The 19,339-nt window shown below is 46.2% G+C and overlaps 1 pseudogene; it reads right to left on the reverse strand.

The window, feature by feature from the left end:
• LOC141173633 (vomeronasal type-2 receptor 26-like) overlaps positions 1 to 19,339 on the reverse strand; it is a 261,516-nt pseudogene that overhangs the window by 60,197 nt on the left and 181,980 nt on the right.

The raw sequence follows: 19,339 nt of genomic DNA on the forward strand, positions 1-19,339 counted from the left end.
TCTGTAGGACTGCCACACACTGAGCTTGACACCCTGGGCACGGACCGGGTCACCGCCACTCGGAGATTACAACCCCCATCTGATCCGGCTCCGGGTATCCCCAAACAACACTGGCCCAGGGGGCGCGTCACATACATCTCGGCTATTAGCCATCTATCTGCTGCATGTTCCGGATTGACGATAAATCTACTGTTCCCATGTGCATCCTAACTCCTGGCTGTGCTTCATATGGTGCTTCCTGCGGTCCTGTATACCCTGCTGTCCTAGTCCTCACTAATCCACAAGCCGTCTATGAAGACCTGCTCTGCTGTTCCATAGCCTCCAGTCCCTCTTGCTCACCCTGTCCTGCAACTTAAAGAACCCATCTCAACAGATGACCCTATAATATCCAGATGGCAATGACAAAATGGTGATCCTCTCCAGCTGAGAAGAGGCAGACCTGTGATCACATATGTGTGACTCTGGCTTTTAAAGTCTAATGGGGGTGCTAGCTCAATATCAATCATCGAGTAGAATTAAGAGAGTCTTGTGTATGGCTTGCCATTTTTCTTACAAGATACATAACTGTTATAAAAGATCAGGAGGGATCAAGATCCCAAAGATAGTCCTGCAGACCTTAATGGGGTTGTCCACTACTTTAAAAGATAACCTTTATGGGCCCAGGGTCATGTAAAGAATAAAAAAAAAACTATATGTATTCTCTTCTCTGGCTCAGATGTTGCTCCTCAGCAAATAGTACTGTGCTCCCAGACAGTTTCTTGGCACCGATATCTGGGGCAGAGGAGTGACCGCTAATTGGTTGGAGTCTTCAGATTCATTCTGAACATGGTAATAGGTTTCTTTCTCCTTGGCCAGATGTGTGGGCTGCAGTGGTCCTGTGACACCTTCCCCACTGGAGACCATCAGGGAACACAGTACAAAGCAGTGATGTAGGAGGTGGGTATAGGTGTCATTTGTTTCATACATCACCTTGAGCCCATCAGCTATAGTCTTTACATAGAATCCCCTTAAGTTAGTCACTAGCAACAGCTATGAGCGCCCCCACATGAGGGGTGATAGTAATGCTGATAATAACAGGATGTCCTTCACCCAATGAAAAGGTATAGTTCACCACCCTAGCCCTGTATTTATATACCCAATCAAGGCAGAGGCGGATGAGGGCACCCCTGTTCTCCTAGAGGTGTGGGATTCATATCAGGAATATGCCATAAGTATCTGAGATGGGAATCCCCCCTATATGAGTAAAGCTGGATGAGGTGGACTTCTTCCATTTACCTGGAATCGATAAGATGCGTCTTTTCTACACCAGTTGTTTTGGGAATTATGTATTAGATGTAGGGCGCTGACCATAATGTACACCGCATTAGATACTGGATGATAAACATTATCCTGTGAGTACTTCCAGGAATCCTTGATACGTTCCCGTCCTGTGCAATTGTGAAGGGAAATTCCATAAGTCTTTTCGTAAAATCGATCCTTATCTCTTTTTCCTGATGCACATCGGCATAATATCATCCATAAATCCTCAAGTAACATGTCTTCTGGATAATTTGCAGGACAGAAGCCATCAATGAAATGCTTAAGGTCTGCACCGTTTTTTGAGTCTGGGTCCAGGGACAAGCTTCCATTGAAAATCTCTGGAAACTGCTCAATGAGAACGATGTTCGGTGCCCAGGAAGGTGTTAAGATTATCGTCACATTATTGAGCCATTTAGAAACAGAGGGTTCAAAGATCAGATCATAGTAGGTGCCACAAAGTATAACAACCTTCACAGCAAAATGTTCAGCTAATTTATGAGCAACTCTTGAAGAATCATCTGTTCTCACAGATTGTCTGAATATAAAAGCGACACAAACCTGAAAGTATGTTAGAAATCGAAACAGGAAATTGGACTCTTTCTCTCCGCTATCATCATTAGACGTGATAATTCCAACCCAAGTCCATCCGAAGTGTTTGATAAGTTTTGCTAAATTGTAACTTATGTAATATTCAGTTTGGATTGTACGGAAAAAGTGTGGGAAATGTTGTCTATCACCCAATAACATGTCAACCGCTCCATAACTGATCTATGAAATCAAACGGGGAAAAAGCATTAAATGGAAAATAATCAATAATATTATAAGTGTATGGACACACAGGTTTTTGAGGAGTACAATCCCTGACAGAAGTTATGTCGCTTATCCATGTTATGTAAATAAAAGCTCATAACCTGGCGTTAAATTCATCCATTGGATTTATAAATTACTCTTTTGAAAGCTGAAACCCTCCCAAATTTGGTTTAGGTTAAGAAAATAAATTGGCATCAATGCTGAAATATTGATCATTTAATGAACGCAGAATGGTCAGATTTTGGCAAGACAAAAGTTTTGTCGCCGGGTCATATAATGCACCCAATCCTAGTTTACATCCTCACCAGTGCTCAGTAAATGATCGGTTAATTAGTGGGTGTGTATAAAAAGAAACCCAGCACCCCAGACCATCACTTGAACTGCAACTTGAGCTCTGACAACATGCCAAATATCCACCCTGCGACCAAAGCCTTGATTATCAAGAGGCTGAAGACCAGATCCACTGCAGAGGTGGCTGGCACCTTTAATGTGTCTCAGCGTCAAGTGCAAAGAATTAAAAAAAGATTTGAAGAGACTGGAGATGTGTTTGACAAGCCCAGGTCCGGCAGACCCCGCAAGACAACTGCTCAGGAGGAACGTTTGTTGGTTAGAAAATCCAAAGCAAGCCCCTCTTCCACTGCAGCAGAGCTCCAACAAGCCTGGTCACCACAAGTCCCTGTGTCAACTAGAACAGTTTGTAGGATTCTGTCTCGAAATGGCCTCCATGGTCGAATCAGTGCCCAGAAGCCAGCACTAAACAAAAGGCAAATAAAAAAACGTGTGGCATTTGCAAAGTCCCACAGCCTGCTAAACAGATGGACGCTGGAATAGTGGCAGAAGGTGGATTTCTCTGATGAATCTTCAGTAGAATTACACCACAATACTGCAGGAGACCTACTGGAGCCCGTATGGATCCAAAATACACCCAGAAAACAGTTACATTTGGTGGTGGGAAGATCATGGTCTGGGGTTACATTCAGTATGGGGGTGTGCGAAACATTTGCAAGGTGGAAGGCAATATCAATAGCCTAAAATATCAAGAAGTATTAGCTACCTCTTACATTCCAAATCATAAAAGGGGTTCAAATTCTGCAGCTGGATGGTGCTCCTTCTCATACATCCATCTCTACAACAAAGTTCCTCCAGGCAAAAAAGATCAAAGTGCTCAAGGACTGGCCAGCCCAGTCACCAGACATGAACATCATTGAGCATGTTTGGGGTAGGATGAAATAGGAAGCTTGGAAGACAAAACCAAAGAATCTAGATGAACTCTAGGAGGCATGTAAGACTGCATTCTTTGCTTTTCCTGATGACTTCATTAATAAATTGTATGAGTCATTGTTGAACCGCATGGATGCAGTCCTTCAAGCTCATGGAAGTCACACAAAATATTAAATATGACTCTAATAGCACCACGACTTCATTCACCAATGTTATGCAAAATATATTTGTATTTTAAGATAATTATTTGTTTGAATATCACATTACTTTCTGTGGGCGACAAAACTTTTGTCTTGCCAAAATCTGACCATTCTGTGTTCATTAAATGATCAATATTTCAGCATTGATGCCAATTTATTTCCTTAACATAAACCAAATTTGGGAGGGTTTCAGCTTTCAAAAGAGTAATTTATAAAACCAATGGATGAATTTAACGTCAGGTTATAAGCTTTTATTTACATAACATGGATAAGCGACATAACTTCTGTCAGGGAGTGTATTTTGAAGCTGGTTCTCTTCTAAATACAATTGAACTGTAACTGTCATTTTAATTTTGTCTTCATAAATCAATAATACATGTGAAAATAAGAAACTTTCTAATATATCTTATCAGAGAAATGTGCTTCTTTCTCCTGACCGTGTATGGCTAACCCGGGTTCCACCCTTTACAATACGCCTCCCATCTTCCAGCACTCACTTTTTTCCACCAAATAAAAACACGGCACCTGTATTTCTTTTGGATAAACTTGGCCACAGCAGCCATTTTATTAACAAACAACATTAACATATTAACAGTATTATAAAATAAATAAGAAGGGAGGGTTCTTGGAGTTAAAAAATTAGATCTGGCGTAAATTAAACCAAAACTCGAATCGCCATATTACCCTCAGCCGTCCATCACCAGCTCAAGGGCACCAAAAGCTCCCAGAGTAAAACCCCGTCCAGAGCCCAAAACCAAATGCCAGATCACCCCGCTCCAATTAACAAACTGCCTATAATTTTACCAAATTCTTTCCACTGACACTTCTGTGTCAACTCCAAGAACCCCACCCCCCGCCACAAACGAACAGCCCTGACCACCTCAAGCTCGTGAGCGCCCCAACACTGCCAAAGCCCTCTCAATCCCTTCCTGTATAGCCAATGCCCACAAATCGATACCAATGTCACTCAAGTGCACGCCATCCTTTGCCCAAAAATTTCCAACCCCCGCCTTGAGTTCAAAATGTCGAATGCTCACTCCCCCGTTCCTGGACACAAAAGCTGATATGGCTCTATTCAACTTCATTCGTGCCCTATTAATCCCCTTCAAAGATCTAGCCTCCCTCCATTTTTTCTTTGGCACAATGTCAGACCAAACCGTCAACACCTCAGGAAAGGATGTCCATAACCTTAAAAAATCAAAAAGAATGTCCCTAATCAATTCCCTAACCAGGCAGGCCCCCAAATCATTCCCATCCACTTGTACCACCAAAATATCCGGCGTACGGTCTAAGCGGCTGCCTTATGAAATTCAGGAAGCACTCTTCTCCACACCATCCCTCTAAAGCCCAGCCAACGAACCACCACTTGCTCTCTATTAAAACCCAATTGCCTACCGTCTTGCCTCACGTCCGCCTGCAGCGCCCCCCAGTGGACGAAAGACTGTCCCAGAATCCATGCTAACAACAGTACGCCACCTACAACACACAACCACAAGGAATTCAACACTTATCAAGATACAAAACAAAAGCCCCATACCTAATGCCGCACATAGGACAAATAGCGATCAGAACTCCACCTCCCGATGCGTTGTATCACGTCCTTGCCCAAACCCAAACCATCCGCTTCTGATTAGAGATGAGCGTTGTTCGACTCGAACTGTTCGCCAATCTCAAATTCGAGCTGTTTTGGGCGGTGTTCGAGCCGTTCGGCGAACACGAACGATTTGAGAAAAATTCGGCTGTTCGAGGTTATGTTCCATAACTGTTCGTGCACCAAAATCATAACTGGATTTTTTCTCAGTAATGATGAAAATTAATGTTAATACGCAGTTTGAGTGTACAGCGGGGTGGGGGGAGGGGCAGGGGATGGATCTCTGCAGGAATAATGAAGATCTCCATTTTTTTTTCTCTTTCCCGCATTTACAGTGGGGAGGTGCAATCTGTCAGCCTATCAGCAGCGCACACACGGAGCGAAGTGCTTTTTTTCACACAAGCAAGGGCATGTGTCATTGGCAGTGTATGTCACATGTCCTTGCCCTATAAGACCAAGCCATTTTCCCCGTCGCCACCATTTTCTCACTGCTGCAGCTGCGTGTTAGACGGCACCGCTGTTGCTGTGTGCGCTTATACCTTGTTAATTTCAAGCCAATTTTCGCACAAATCTACAGATAGCTTGGGAGTAGAGAATAGGTGCGATTGCAGTCCTTTTAAGGACTAGGTTACAGCATTTCCTACGACTTTTATCAGGCAGGTCTGTGCTCTTAAATAGATAGATTGTGGGAGTAAAGACTAATTGTAATTGCAGTCCTTTTCAGGACTAGGTTCCATCAGTTCCTATAAGTTTTTGCCAGGCAGGTCTGTGCCAGTGCTGTGCAAGTTTTTTTCACAGCATTTGGCTGAATCTAGCAAAGCTAATCCTTTTTGGCCTATTGCAGAGTGTGTTAGTCAGTGGAGTAGCCTATCTGTGTTGCAAGATATACCACCTGTGCATAGAATACCAATTTTTTTACTGCACCTAGTGAAGTAAAATCTTTTGGGCATAGCATCATTCTATTAGTCCATCTATACTGACCTCCATCAAGTTGCAAACTGAATATAATTTTTTTCTGCATCTAGCTGTGAAAAAATATTTGGCCTTCTAGCAGTGTGTGGGACTTTCTCTATTAGTCCATCTATACTGACCTCCATCAGGTTACAAATTAAAAATAATTTTTATCTGCATCTACCTCTGAAAAAATATTTGGGCTTCTAGCTGTGTGTAGGACTTGTTCTATTAGTCCATCTATACTGACCTCCATCAGGTTGCAAACTGAATACAATTTTTTTCTGCATCTACCTCTGAAAAAATATTTGGGCTTCTAGCTGTGTGTGGGACTTGTTCTATTAGTCCATCTATACTGACCTCCATCAGGTTGCAAATTGAATATAATTTTTTTCTGCATCTAACCCAGCCAATAGTTTTGGCCTAATACCACAGTTTGGCCACTCAGCTCTGCTCGGTTCCCATCCATTGTTTTTTTGTGCAAACAACTCCAGAGTTGTGAATTAGCTAACCACCAAAATGAGTGGAAAAAGGCCTGCTGCTGGTGGAAAGGGGAATAGGCGTGTTGGGAAGGGGAAAAAGGTTGTGTCCGTGGGGTAGGTGTTAAAGCAACAGTAACATCTGCAGAAGAAAGACCATCTTCCAGCCAAACAAAAATGTCTACTTCTTTTAGCGGACAATGTGATAAGATCCCTTTCTTACGGCCACGCCAATCGCTACGAATTCCAGATGAGGCACAAAAACAGCAGGTGCTTCAACGAATATCAAGTGCTCCTTTAAGTGGGCTCTCCTCCACATCAACTTCAACATCACAAATACTCCAGTCCTCAAAGGTGTCACCCCAATCGCACTTGCTCCCAAATCTCCAGCTGCCCGTCTGAGTATGAGGTAGAACAGATGGTTGAGTCTGCAGAGCTGTTTACTATAGCCTGGGAATCAGAGGTCGACTCCAGCGCTTCTGTGAATCCAGACGAGGAAATGATCTGCACTGATGCCCAGAATCTTTATGAGTCGGATCCAGGACCAGACGCAGAAGGTTCTGACCATAATGTAGACCCTCATTCCCAAACTGTAACTCCTGTTGGTGGAGACAATGAGGAAGACGATGATGAGACTCAAATACCTGATTGGAGCGACAACTTTAGTTTTTTGTCAGGGCAGGAACAGGTTGGCTCTGAGGACGACGGGTGTGATAACGTACAGGGTGATGATGATGAGGTTGGAGATCCCACTTACTGTCAACCCACAGTCAGCCAAGAGATGAGGTCAGCAGAGGAGGTGGAGGAAGATGCTAGTGACGACGAGGTCAGGTTGCGCCTTCCTGGACAGAGACGTAGTACTGGAAGCACGTCAACAATAGTGTTGAGCCACCCCCGTAGTGTTCGAGTTCGGTTCGGTTCGTCGAACACCCGTGTGTTCGCCGAACTGTTCGTCGAACTGTTCGTCGAACACCTTTGAACACCGTTAAAACCAATGGCAGGCAAACAAAAACACATAGAAACACATAGAAAACACCTTCAAAGGTGTCCAAAAGCTGACAAACTGCTCAGAAGACATAACTAACACATGGAAAAGTGACAAGTACATATAGTCATGCGAAAATAAAAGAGGTGGAGGAGTAAAAGGAGGGGGAGACACAGATATAGGCATGTCATGCCCTTCTAAAATCCAAAAAGTGAGAAGCCGACACGGCCAGTCCGCTCCTGCCCGTGCCACCTCCGTGTCGCCGGGTTTGTGCCAGAGCCGCGGTGAACCCTGACGGCCAGCCCCCCTCTCCCAATACTGGTGCCTGTCCGCTGGTGGGTCGAGCGAGCCCCCCTGTGGTGGAGGCAGCTCTAAGCTTTTTAATTTAAATTGTCTCTCTAATTTGAATGAATACACTTTAAATCCATTTACAAGGATCTATTGGAGGGCAAGTCTCATGCCAGCAGCCGCGGTAATTCCAGCTCCAGTAGCGTCCACTAAAGCTTCTGCAGTTAAAAAGCTTTTATAAGGATCGAGCTCGGCTGTCCACCGCAAGGCATCCTACTGCCAGTCCCAGCCCCTATGCCTTGGGGTGCCTCCTGATGCTCTTCACTAAGTATCCCATGGTCCCGAAGCATTTCCTTTGAAAAAATTAAGTGTCTAAACTACAGGTGGTGCAGCATGCTTAACAGCCGGGATAATCCGCTCACTAGGAGACACTGCTACTAGGCACAAAGTATTTCCTGGGCTAGATGCAGTTAAAAATTTGTAATTAGATACTCTCGTTGGATGCTGAGAAAGCATTCCATAGAATCTCCTGGCACGCCATATATGATTCTCTTAAAAAGCTTGGGGTAGGGGTCTAGGGGACCCTTTTATAGCCAAAATCACGGCCCTGTATCGCAATACGTCACCTAGACTGAAGATAAATGGAACTGTAGCACCCTGAGGGCTCGGTTGCTACAGACGTATTGCACCTCACCCAGAGGTGTGATATCTCACTCTCAGGTAAGGATGGAGTGTGGATCAGGACCCGACGCCTGCATGCATTACACCACATTGCCGTGGGGCAGGGCGACCAATATGCCCCTGAGATGGGCACGACAGTCCCTGTCCCTGGCTGGAGTGGGGGGAGGGAACACTGAGGAAGGGGAACCCTGTAGTGCAGGAGCAGGGAGGAAGCAGTTCCTGGGTGCATTGAGAAGGGAGTATAAAAGGTGGGCACCATCTTAGTTCAGTGCAGAGAAGTCTGAGCAGAAGTGGCAGGGAGCAGGGGCTCTGCATGAGCTCTGCTCCGGAGGCGGGCCTAGTAACAGAGGCCCAGGCCTGGAAGAGGGAGAAGGAAGGAAGAGGAGCGGAGAAGGCTCCAGGAACGAGGAATGAAGGGATCCCAGGGGTGCGGACGGGCGAGTCGCCACCGCACGCCCGAATCCACCTGCGTGGAGGGGTCAGGCCAAAGGGGGAGACCGGTCCCCGAACTAGTGGAGGCAGGAAACGACCCTCAGCTAGAAACCGGAGGCTCTGACATTTTATGTGGCGCAGCCCCTCGCTACACCCGCTAGGAAGGCACCACATAGGGTCAGGGAAACTGGCGCCAAGTTTACCAAGAGGAGGCCCGAGGCAGCCGGACAGAAGTGTTGGTAAGAAAGGCCAGACAAAGGAAACACAAAGGGGTCCTGTGAAGTGCTCCAAAGTTATCTGGGAGTTGTCTGAGCCCCTCACCTGGTGAGCACAGTACGACGTGGGCAGCCGTTACCTGCAGACGTGGTCTGGATAATAAGAACTGTGAGTAAAGGCCCTGAACTGCATCACTGACTCCGTGTCGTTACTGCTGCTGCCCTGCACCATCACCCCCATCCTCCGCATACACTGCCCTGAGGCTATACTCCTCCCGTGGGGAGTTATGCTACGCTCTGCTGCACCCACAACACCAGCCTCAGTGGTCTGCCCTGTAGCGGCGGTTCACTCTGACCGCAATCCACGGGTGGCGTAGTCGGACATTTAAACATGAAAACCACATAAATAGTTCCGCCACTGGTTTGACCGCCCTGAGCCACGGAACTGGGTCGCTGCCACGAAGACTACAACCACCAGCATCCACCAAAAAGGGTCCGGCTCCGGGTGTCCCAAGGCCCAGGGGGTGCGTCAGAACATTTTCATCACCTTTCACAATCACCAATGGGACAAGGCAGTGATGTCCTCTGTCCCCTCTCTTATACATCCTAGTGACGGAGCACCTGCTCTCATCAATTCGCCATAACCCCAATATTAGGTGGATTGAGGTGGGAGGCACCGAGTACAAGTGCTCTCTATTTGCTGATGATGTCCTAGTATATATCACTCAATCACATATATCCATCCATGCTGTTATGGCTGAAATAGATCACTTTGTTACATGGTAAAATTTTAAAATCAATGCAGCGAAGTCTGAGGCCCTCGATGTCTCCCTCCCCAAATCCATATAGGATTCCATCCAGTCCAACTTTCCCTTTACCTGGCCCTCACAGGGTATCAAATACTTAGGAATTCCTATTCATAGAGACCTCTCCCATCTATGTTATCTTAATTTTGGGCCCTTTATTGAAGAACTCCATACAGACCACGGTTGGCAAGTTAGAACTGTAAGATTCACTACGTGAACCACTGGTGTTTTGTGGAAAAGCACATGTACACTGCGTTCCAAATTATTATACAAAAAGTGTTTAGGAGTGATAAGGGAAGAATTTGTTTGTTTGTCAGTTAAACTCATTGATGGTGATGTGTGTCAGGGCTCTTTATATCACTGTAAGCAATTGCAGACACCTGTGCTAATTAGTTTGGCAGGTGTGTCCAATGAAAGGCAAGACTACTTAAGAAGGCTCTCTCACATTATTAAGCAGCCTACAATTTCTGCCAAAATGGGAAAGAAAAAGGATGTGTCGGCTGCTGAGAAGCAACAAATTGTGGAGTGTTTAGGTCAAGGCATGACTACAATCAACATTGTGCGATGATCAGGATGAAGTGTCTTGGCAATCAAGAAGTATGTAGCTGATTCACAGTACACACGTGTGCGTGCTGATAAGGGCAAATTGAGGACTCTTTCCTACAGGCAATTACGTCAGGTTGAAAGAGCAGCGACAAAAAAGCCTTGTCATAGCAGCAGACAAGTTTTTGAAGCTGCTTGTGCCTCCAACGTCCCCCGAACAACAAGATGCAGGGTCCTTCAGAGGTTTGCAGCTGTGCATGCGCCATCCTGTCGACCTCCTCTATCCACTTCACACAAGCAGAAACGGCTCCAGTGGGCCAAACATTACATGAAGACTGATTTCAAAACTGTTTTGTTCACGGATGAGTGCCGTGCAGCGCTCGATGGTCCAGATGGATGGAGTGGAGGATGGCTGGTTGATGGACACCCCACGCAAACACGGCTACAGCGCCAACAAGGAGGAGGTGGAGTAATGTTTTGGGCTGGAATCATGGGGGGAGAGATTGTCGGCCCCTTTAGGATCCCTGAAGGCGCTAAAGATGAACTCCATAATGTATGTGGATTTTCTCAAACAGCACTTCCTGCCATGGTTCAAGAAGAAGAACCGTGTATTTCACAGCAAGATCATTTTTCTGCATGATAATGCACCATCTCATGCTGCACATAAAACATCTGCATCTCTGGCTGATATGGGCATAAAAGGGGACAAACTTATGGTGTGACCCCCATGCTCCCCTGACCTCTACCCCATTCAGAACCTTTGGAGCATCATTAAAAGGAGTGTCTATGATGGCGGGAGGCAGTTCACATCTAAGCAACAGCTCTGGGAGGGTATTCTGTCCTCATGCAAAACAATTGAAGCAGAAACCATCCAAAACCTGACAAATTCAATGGACGAGAGAGTTCAGAAGCTCCTTTCGAACAAGGGGTCCTATGTGGAAATGTAACATCACCTAGAATAAAGTTTTGAGTTGAAAACTGTTTGATTTCAGTTTCTAACAACCTGCTAATGCTTATAATTTCAAAAATGACCATTTTTTTGGTCTTTATTAAAATGAAAAGGTTGATCGAAAAGTTTGGGGGATCTAAGAGTGTGGCAACCCAGTAGTCATGATTACTTCGAATTCTGACAATATGAGGGTCATGCTGCAGGTAGTGCAGCAAGAAGGCACTTATGTGCCTTGCGTATCTCGGAGCCCCAAAATTATTTTCCGGGCTAGATGCAGCTAAAAATTATTTTTAATTTTAAATCTGGTGAAGCTTTAGTATAGATGGCCTAATAGGATCAGTGCTGCACACTGCTACAAAGCCCAAATTATTTTCCAGTCAAGATACAGATAAACATGATTAGTAATTTGAAAGCTTAAAACGGTTGGTAGGGTGATTTTAACCAATCATCAAGCTTTTACTCTCCCCAGGATGACACAGGGGTAGAAAAGTCGTTTCGGATCCATGATTTGTTCATCTTTATGAACGTGAGTCTGTCTACATTATCAGTGGAGAGCCGCGTGCGCTTATCTGTCAGCACACCACCAGCAGCGCTGAACACACGTTCAGACAGAACGCTGGCTGCGGGGCATGACAAGATCTCCAAGGCGTAAGTGGCTAGCTCCGGCCATTTATCCAGATTGGAAGCCCAAAAAGAGCAAGGGTCCAGTGACACAGTCGTGGCTTCAATGTTTACTTGGAGATACTCCTGTACCATCGTCTCTAGGCGTTGACTATGTGTCAGACTTATTGTCTCCTGTGGCCTTGCAAAGGATGGGCTAAAAAAGTGGTGAAATGATTCCGCAAAATTGATGTTACCAGCAGATACTGTGGTTCTGTTACGGTTTGAGTGCTGAACACTTGACGGTCCCACGGTTGGCAAGTTGGAACTGTGAGATTCACTACGTGCACCACTGGTATTTTGTGGAAAAGCACATGTAAGATTCTGCAACAGTCTCTGCTGATACTCCTGCATGCGTGCATCCCTTTCTATGGCAGGAATAATTTCTGCAAATTTACTTTTGTACCGGGGATCTAACAGTGTGGCAACCCAGTAGTCAGGATTATTTCTAATTCTCACAATTCGAGGGTCATGTTGCAGGTAGTGCAGCAAGAAGGCACTCATGTGTGTTGCGCATCCAGGAGCACCAAGTCCCTGTTGTGTTGGTGGCGAGGTAACAATCATGCTTCCTTCCTCTGTCCTCTCCCCCCAACCTCGCACAACAGAAATGTGATCAAGGTCTCCCTCATCTGATGAGTCTTTCATCAGTTCGTCCTCCACTTCTTCCTGGGCTCCTGCATCTTCCTCACTAGTTTGGCTGCTACCATGCGCCCTGGTAAAACCATCTCCCCCACCCTCACATGCCTGCCGCCTTGGTGCTGCCGACCGTCTGGACCTTGCAGATGTTAGCCCTTCCGCATACAACTCCTCCTCCTCTACTTCCTCCACCTCCTCTTGTGCCACCACCTGACTCCGAATTCTGTTTAACATGTGCTCCAGCATGTAAATCACCGGAATAGTCATGCTGATAATGGCATCGTCAGCACTAAACATCTTCGTCGCCATTTCAAAACTGTGCAGAAGGGTGCATAGGTCCCTGATCTGAGACCACTCCTCCAGCGTGATTTGCCCCACCTCTGAATCTCGTTGGCCCAGGCTATACGTCAGAACGTATTGCACCAGGGCTTGTCGGTGCTGCCACAGTCGCTGCAACATGTGCAGAGTTGAATTCCACCGGGTAGGCACATCGCATTTTAGCCGGTGAAGTGGCAGGCCCAACGACTTCTGTAGAGATGTAAGTCGCTGAGCTGCGGGATGCGAACGGCGGAAGTGAGCACACAGCGACCGTGCCCTCTGCAGAAGGCCATCTAGTCTGGGATAGTGGGCTAAAAATTGCTGGACAACCAGGTTCAACACGTGAGCCATACAAGGCACGTGTGTGACATTGCCCCGCGAAGGGCCGCACCCAGGTTTGCAGCATTGTCGCACACGGCCTTCCCTGGTTTCAGGTCCAGTGGAGACAACCATTCATGAAATTGGTTCTCCAGAGCTGACCACAACTCCTCAGCTGTGTGACTCACATTTCCCAGACATTTCAATGTAAAAACCACCTGATGACGTTGAGCCCTACTGCCAGCATAGTAAGGAGGTGTGCAGGATCCCTTCTGCGCAGTTAGAAAGCTTGTGGCATGACCAGACAGGCTTTGGGTGCAGGTGGAAGACCGAGAGGAGGTTGAGGAGGCAGAAGCAGTGGAGGAACTTTGACATAAAGAGGATTGACGCACAACTCGTGGGGACGGCAAGACTTGGACAGCAGCCCCTTGTCCTGCTGTCACCATAGTTACCCAGTGCCCAGTCAGCGACATGTAACGCCCCTGTCCATGCCTACTCGTCCAAGTGTCTGTGGTGAAATGCACCCTGTCACACACAGAGTTTCTCAAAGAAGCGGTGATGTTGTGTGCGACATGCTGGTGGAGCGCAGGCACACCTTTCTTTGAGAAGTAGTGCCGACTGGGCATCTGGTACTGGGGCACTGCGACGGACATAAGGTCTCGAAAATCCTCTGTGTCCACCAGGCGGAAAGGCAGCATTTCTGTAGCCAAGAGCTTGCAGATGGTGAAATTCAACCTCTTAGCTTTCTCATGGCTAGGAGGAAATGGTCTTTTACTTGTCCACATCTGAGGGACCGAGGGCTGGCTATTGTGCTTAGACGGGGTTGATAAGGGTGTCCCCGGCAAACTGCCGGTCTGTGAGGAAGATGCAGGCGGACATGTTAGGTTGCCTTGATCCAAAGGTGGTGCTATCGATGTCGGACAGCGCTCAACACCAGCTGGTGTTACCACCTCCAATGAAAATGATGACCTGCCAATCACGCTGGCTGTTGCAGGTAAAGAGGTGGCAGGTCTGCGCCCCAAAACAGGTGTGACTGCTGTCCCCCCAGTCACAGAGGATGAAGAGGCCGCGGATGCACAAGATATGGCAGACGGTTATTGGCCCGGCCGGCTAGGCCGCATTGTAGCACACTGAGCTTCCCACTGCAACTTATGCTTCATGTCCATGTGCCGGTTCATGCATGAAGTACTCAAACTATGTATTTTTTGGCCTCTACTTAGCTTTTGCTGACAAATGTTACAGATAACACGAGTTGGGTCATCTTTATCGATCTGAAAAAATGCCCAGGCTATGCAAGGCTTAGCACCCATGCGACCTGAAGAGCCACCACGACTTGTGGTGAGAGGCAGAGTTGTGTTTGAGGATGCAGTTGTTGACGTGCTTCCAGTACTACGTCTCTGTCCAGGAAGGCGCAACCTGACCTCGTCGTCACTAGCATCTTCCTCCACCTCCTCTGCTGACCTCATCTCTTGGCTGACTGTGGGTTGACAGTAAGTGGGATCTCCGACCTCATCATCATCACCCTGTGCGTTATCACACCCGTCGTCCTCAGAGCCAACCTGTTCCTGCCCTGACAAAAAACTAAAGTTGTCGCTCCAATCAGGTATTTGAGTCTTATCATCGTCTTCCTCATTGTCTCCACCAACAGGAGTTACAGTTTGGGAATGAGGGTCTACATTATGGTCAGAACCTTCTGCGTCTGGTCCTGGATCCGACTCATAAAGATTCTGGGCATCAGTGCAGATCATTTCCTCGTCTGGATTCACAGAAGCGCTGGAGTCGACCTCTGATTCCCAGGCTATAGTATGAGTAAACAGCTCTGCAGACTCAACCATCTGTTCTACCTCATACTCAGACGGGCAGCTGGAGATTTGAGAGCTGTGAGGAAGCAAGTGCGATTTGGGTGACACCTTTGAGGACTGGAGTATTTGTGATGTTGAAGTTGATGTGGAGGAGAGCCCACTTAAAGGAGCACTTGATATCCGTTGAAGCACCTGCTGTTTTTGTGCCTCATCTGGAATTTGTAGCGATTGGCGTGGCCGTAAGAAAGGGATCTTATCACATTGTCCGCTAAAAGAAGTAGACATTTTAGTTTGGCTGGAAGATGGTCTTTCTTCTGCAGATGTTACTGTTGCTTTAACACCTACCCCACGGACACAACCTTTTTTCCCCTTCCCAACACGCCTATTCCCCTTTCCACCAGCAGCAGGCCTTTTTCCACTCATTTTGGTGGTTAACAAATTCACAACTCTGGAGTTGTTTGCACAAAAAAACAATGGATGGTAACCGAGCAGAGCTGAGTGGCCAAACTGTGGTATTAGGCCAAAACTATTGGCTGGGTTAGATGCAGAAAAAAATTATTTTGAATTTGCAACCTGATGGAGGTCAGTATAGATGGACTAATACAATTAGTCCCACACACTGCTAGAAGCCCAAATATTTTTTCAGAGGTACTGTAGATGCAGATAAAAATTATTTTTAATTTGCAACCTGATGGAGGTCAGTATAGATGGACTAATAGACCAAGTCCCACACACTGCTAGAAGCCCAAATATTTTTTCAGAGCTAGATGCAGAAAAAAATTATTTTTAATTTGCAACCTGATGGAGGTCAGTATAGATGGACTAATAGAACAAGTCCCACACACCGCTAGAAGCCCAACTATTTTTTCAGAGCTAGATGCAGAAAAAAATTATATTCAATTTGCAACCTGCTGGAGGTCAGTATAGAAGGACTAATAGAACAAGTCCCACACACTGCTAGAAGCCCAAATATTTTTTCAGAGCTAAATGAAGAAAAAAATTATTTTTAATTTGCAACCTGATGGAGGTCAGTATAGATGGACTAATAGACCAAGTCCCACACACTGCTAGAAGCCCAAATATTTTTTCAGAGCTAGATGCAGAAAAAAAATATTTTTAATTTGCAACCTGATGGAGGTCAGTATAGATGGACTAATAGACCAAGTCCCACACACTGCTAGAAGCCCAAATATTTTTTCAGAGCTAGATGCAGAAAAAAAATATTTTTAATTTGCAACCTGATGGAGGTCAGTATAGATGGACTAATAGACCAAGTCCCACACACTGCTAGAAGCCCAAATATTTTTTCAGAGCTAAATGAAGAAAAAAATTATTTTTAATTTGCAACCTGATGGAGGTCAGTATAGATGGACTAATAGACCAAGTCCCACACACTGCTAGAAGCCCAAATTTTTTTTCAGAGCTAGATGCAGAAAAAAATTATTTTTAATTTGCAACCTGATGGAGGTCAGTATAGATGGACTAATAGACCAAGTCCCACACACCGCTAGAAGCCCAAATATTTTTTCAGAGCTAGATGCAGAAAAAAATTATTTTTAATTTGCAACCTGATGGAGGTCAGTATAGATGGACTAATAGACCAAGTCCCACACACCACTAGAAGCCCAAATATTTTTTCAGAGCTAGATGCAGAAAAAAAATATTTTTAATTTGCAACCTGATGGAGGTCAGTATAGATGGACTAATAGACCAAGTCCCACACACTGCTAGAAGCCCAAATATTTTTTCAGAGCTAGATGCAGAAAAAAATTATATTCAGTTTGCAACCTGATGGAGGTCAGTATAGATGGACTAATAGAATGATGCTATGCCCAAAAGATTTTACTTCACTAGGTGCAGTAAAAAAATTGGTATTCTATACACAGGTGATATATCTTGCAACACAGATAGGCTACTCCACTGACTAACACACTCTGCAATAGGCCAAAAAGGATTAGCTTTGCTAGATTCAGCCAAATGCTGTGAAAAAAACTTACACAGCACTGGCACAGACCTGCCTGGCAAAAACTGATAGGAACTCATGTAACCTAGTCCTGAAAAGGACTCCAATTACAATTAGTCTTTACTCCCACAACCTATCTATTTAAGAGCACAGACCTCCCTGATAAAAGTCGTAGGAAATGCTGTAACCTAGTCCTTAAAAGGACTGCAATCACAACTATTCCCTACTCCCAAGCTATCTGTATATTTGTGCAAAAATTGGCTTGAAATTAACAAGGTATAGCGCACACAGCAACAGCGGTGCCGTCTAACACGGAGCTGCAGCAGTGAGAAAATGGTGGCGACGGGGAAAATGGCTTGGTCTTATAGGGCAAGGACATGTGACATACACTGCCAATGACACATGCCCTTGCTTGTGTGAAAAAAAGCACTTCGCTCCGTGTGTGCGCTGCTGATAGGCTGACAGATTGCACCTCCCCACTGCAAATGCGGGAAAGAGAAAAAAAAATGGAGATCTTCATTGTTCCTGCAGAGATCCATCCCCTGCCCCTCCCCCCACCCCGCTGTACACTCAAACTGCGTATTAACATTAATTTTCATCATTACTGAGAAAAAATCCAGTTATGATTTTGGTGCACGAACAGTTATCGAACATAACCTCGAACAGCCGAATTTTTCTCAAATTGTTCGTGTTCGCCGAACGGCTCGAACACCGCCCAAAACAGCTTGAATTTGAGATTGGCGAACAGTTCGAGTAGAACAACGCTCATCTCTAGTCAACAACTGCATCCTCAAACACAACTCTGCCTCTCACCACAAGTCGTGGTGGCTCTTCAGGTCGCATGGGTGCTAAGCCTTGCATAGCCTGGGCATTTTTTCAGATCGATAAAGATGACCCAACTCGTGTTATCTGTAACATTTGTCAGCAAAAGCTAAGTAGAGGCCAAAAAATACATAGTTTGATTACTTCATGTATGAACCGGCACATGGACATGAAGCATAAGTTGCAGTGGGAAGCTCAGTGTGCTACAATGCGGCCTAGCCGACCGGGCCAACCACCGTCTGCCATATCTTGTGCATCCGCGGCCTCTTCATCCTCTGTGACTGGGGGGACAGCAGTCACACCTGTTTTGGGGCGCAGACCTGCCACCTCTTTACCCGCAACAGCCAGCGTGATTGGCAGGTCATCATTTTCTTTGGAGGTGGTAACACCAGCTGGTGTTGAGCGCTGTCCGACATCGATAGCACCACCTTTGGATCAAGGCAACCTAACATGTCCACCTGCATCTTCCTCACAGACCGGCAGTTTGCCGGGGACACCCTTATCAACCCCGTCTAAGCACAATAGCCAGCCCTCTGTCCCTCAGATGTGGACAAGTAAAAGACCATTTCCTTCTAGCCATGAGAAAGCTAAGAGGTTGAATTTCACCATCTGCAAGCTCTTGGCTACAGAAATGCTGCCTTTCCGCCTGGTGGACACAGAGGATTTTCGAGACCTTATGTCCGTCGCAGTGCACCAGTACCAGATGCCCAGTCGGCACTACTTCTCAAAGAAAGGTGTGCCTGCGCTCCACCAGCATGTCGCACACAACATCACCGCTTCTTTGAGAAACTCTGTGTGTGACAGGGTGCATTTCACCACAGTCACTTGGACGAGTAGGCATGGACAGGGGCGTAACATGTCGCTGACTGGGCACTGGGTAACTATGGTGACAGCAGGACAAGGGGCTGCTGTCCAAGTCTTGCCGTCCCCACGAGTTGTGCGTCAAACCTCTTTATGTCAAAGTTCCTCCACTGCTTCTGCCTCCTCAACCTCCTCTCGGTCTTCCACTTGCACCCAAAGCCTGTCTGGTCATGCCACAAGCTTTCTAACTGCGCAGAAGGGATCCTGCACACCTCCTTACTATGCTGGCAGTAGGGTTCAACGTCATCAGGCGGTTTTTACTTTGAAATGTCTGGGAAATGTGAGTCACACAGCTGAGGAGTTGTGGTCAGCACTGGAGAACCAATTTCATGAATGGTTGTCTCCACTGGACCTGAAACCAGGGAAGGCCGTGTGCGACAATGCTGCAAACCTGGGTGCGGCCCTTCGCCGGGGCAATGTCACACACGTGCCTTGTATGGCTCACGTGTTGAACCTGGTTGTCCAGCAATTTTTAGCCCACTATCCCAGACTAGATGGCCTTCTGCAGA

This window comes from Phyllobates terribilis, unplaced genomic scaffold, assembly GCF_046119375.1.
Source record: "Phyllobates terribilis strain yellow unplaced genomic scaffold, ASM4611937v1 Scaffold_13__5_contigs__length_258822181, whole genome shotgun sequence".
NCBI lineage: Eukaryota > Metazoa > Chordata > Amphibia > Anura > Dendrobatidae > Phyllobates > Phyllobates terribilis.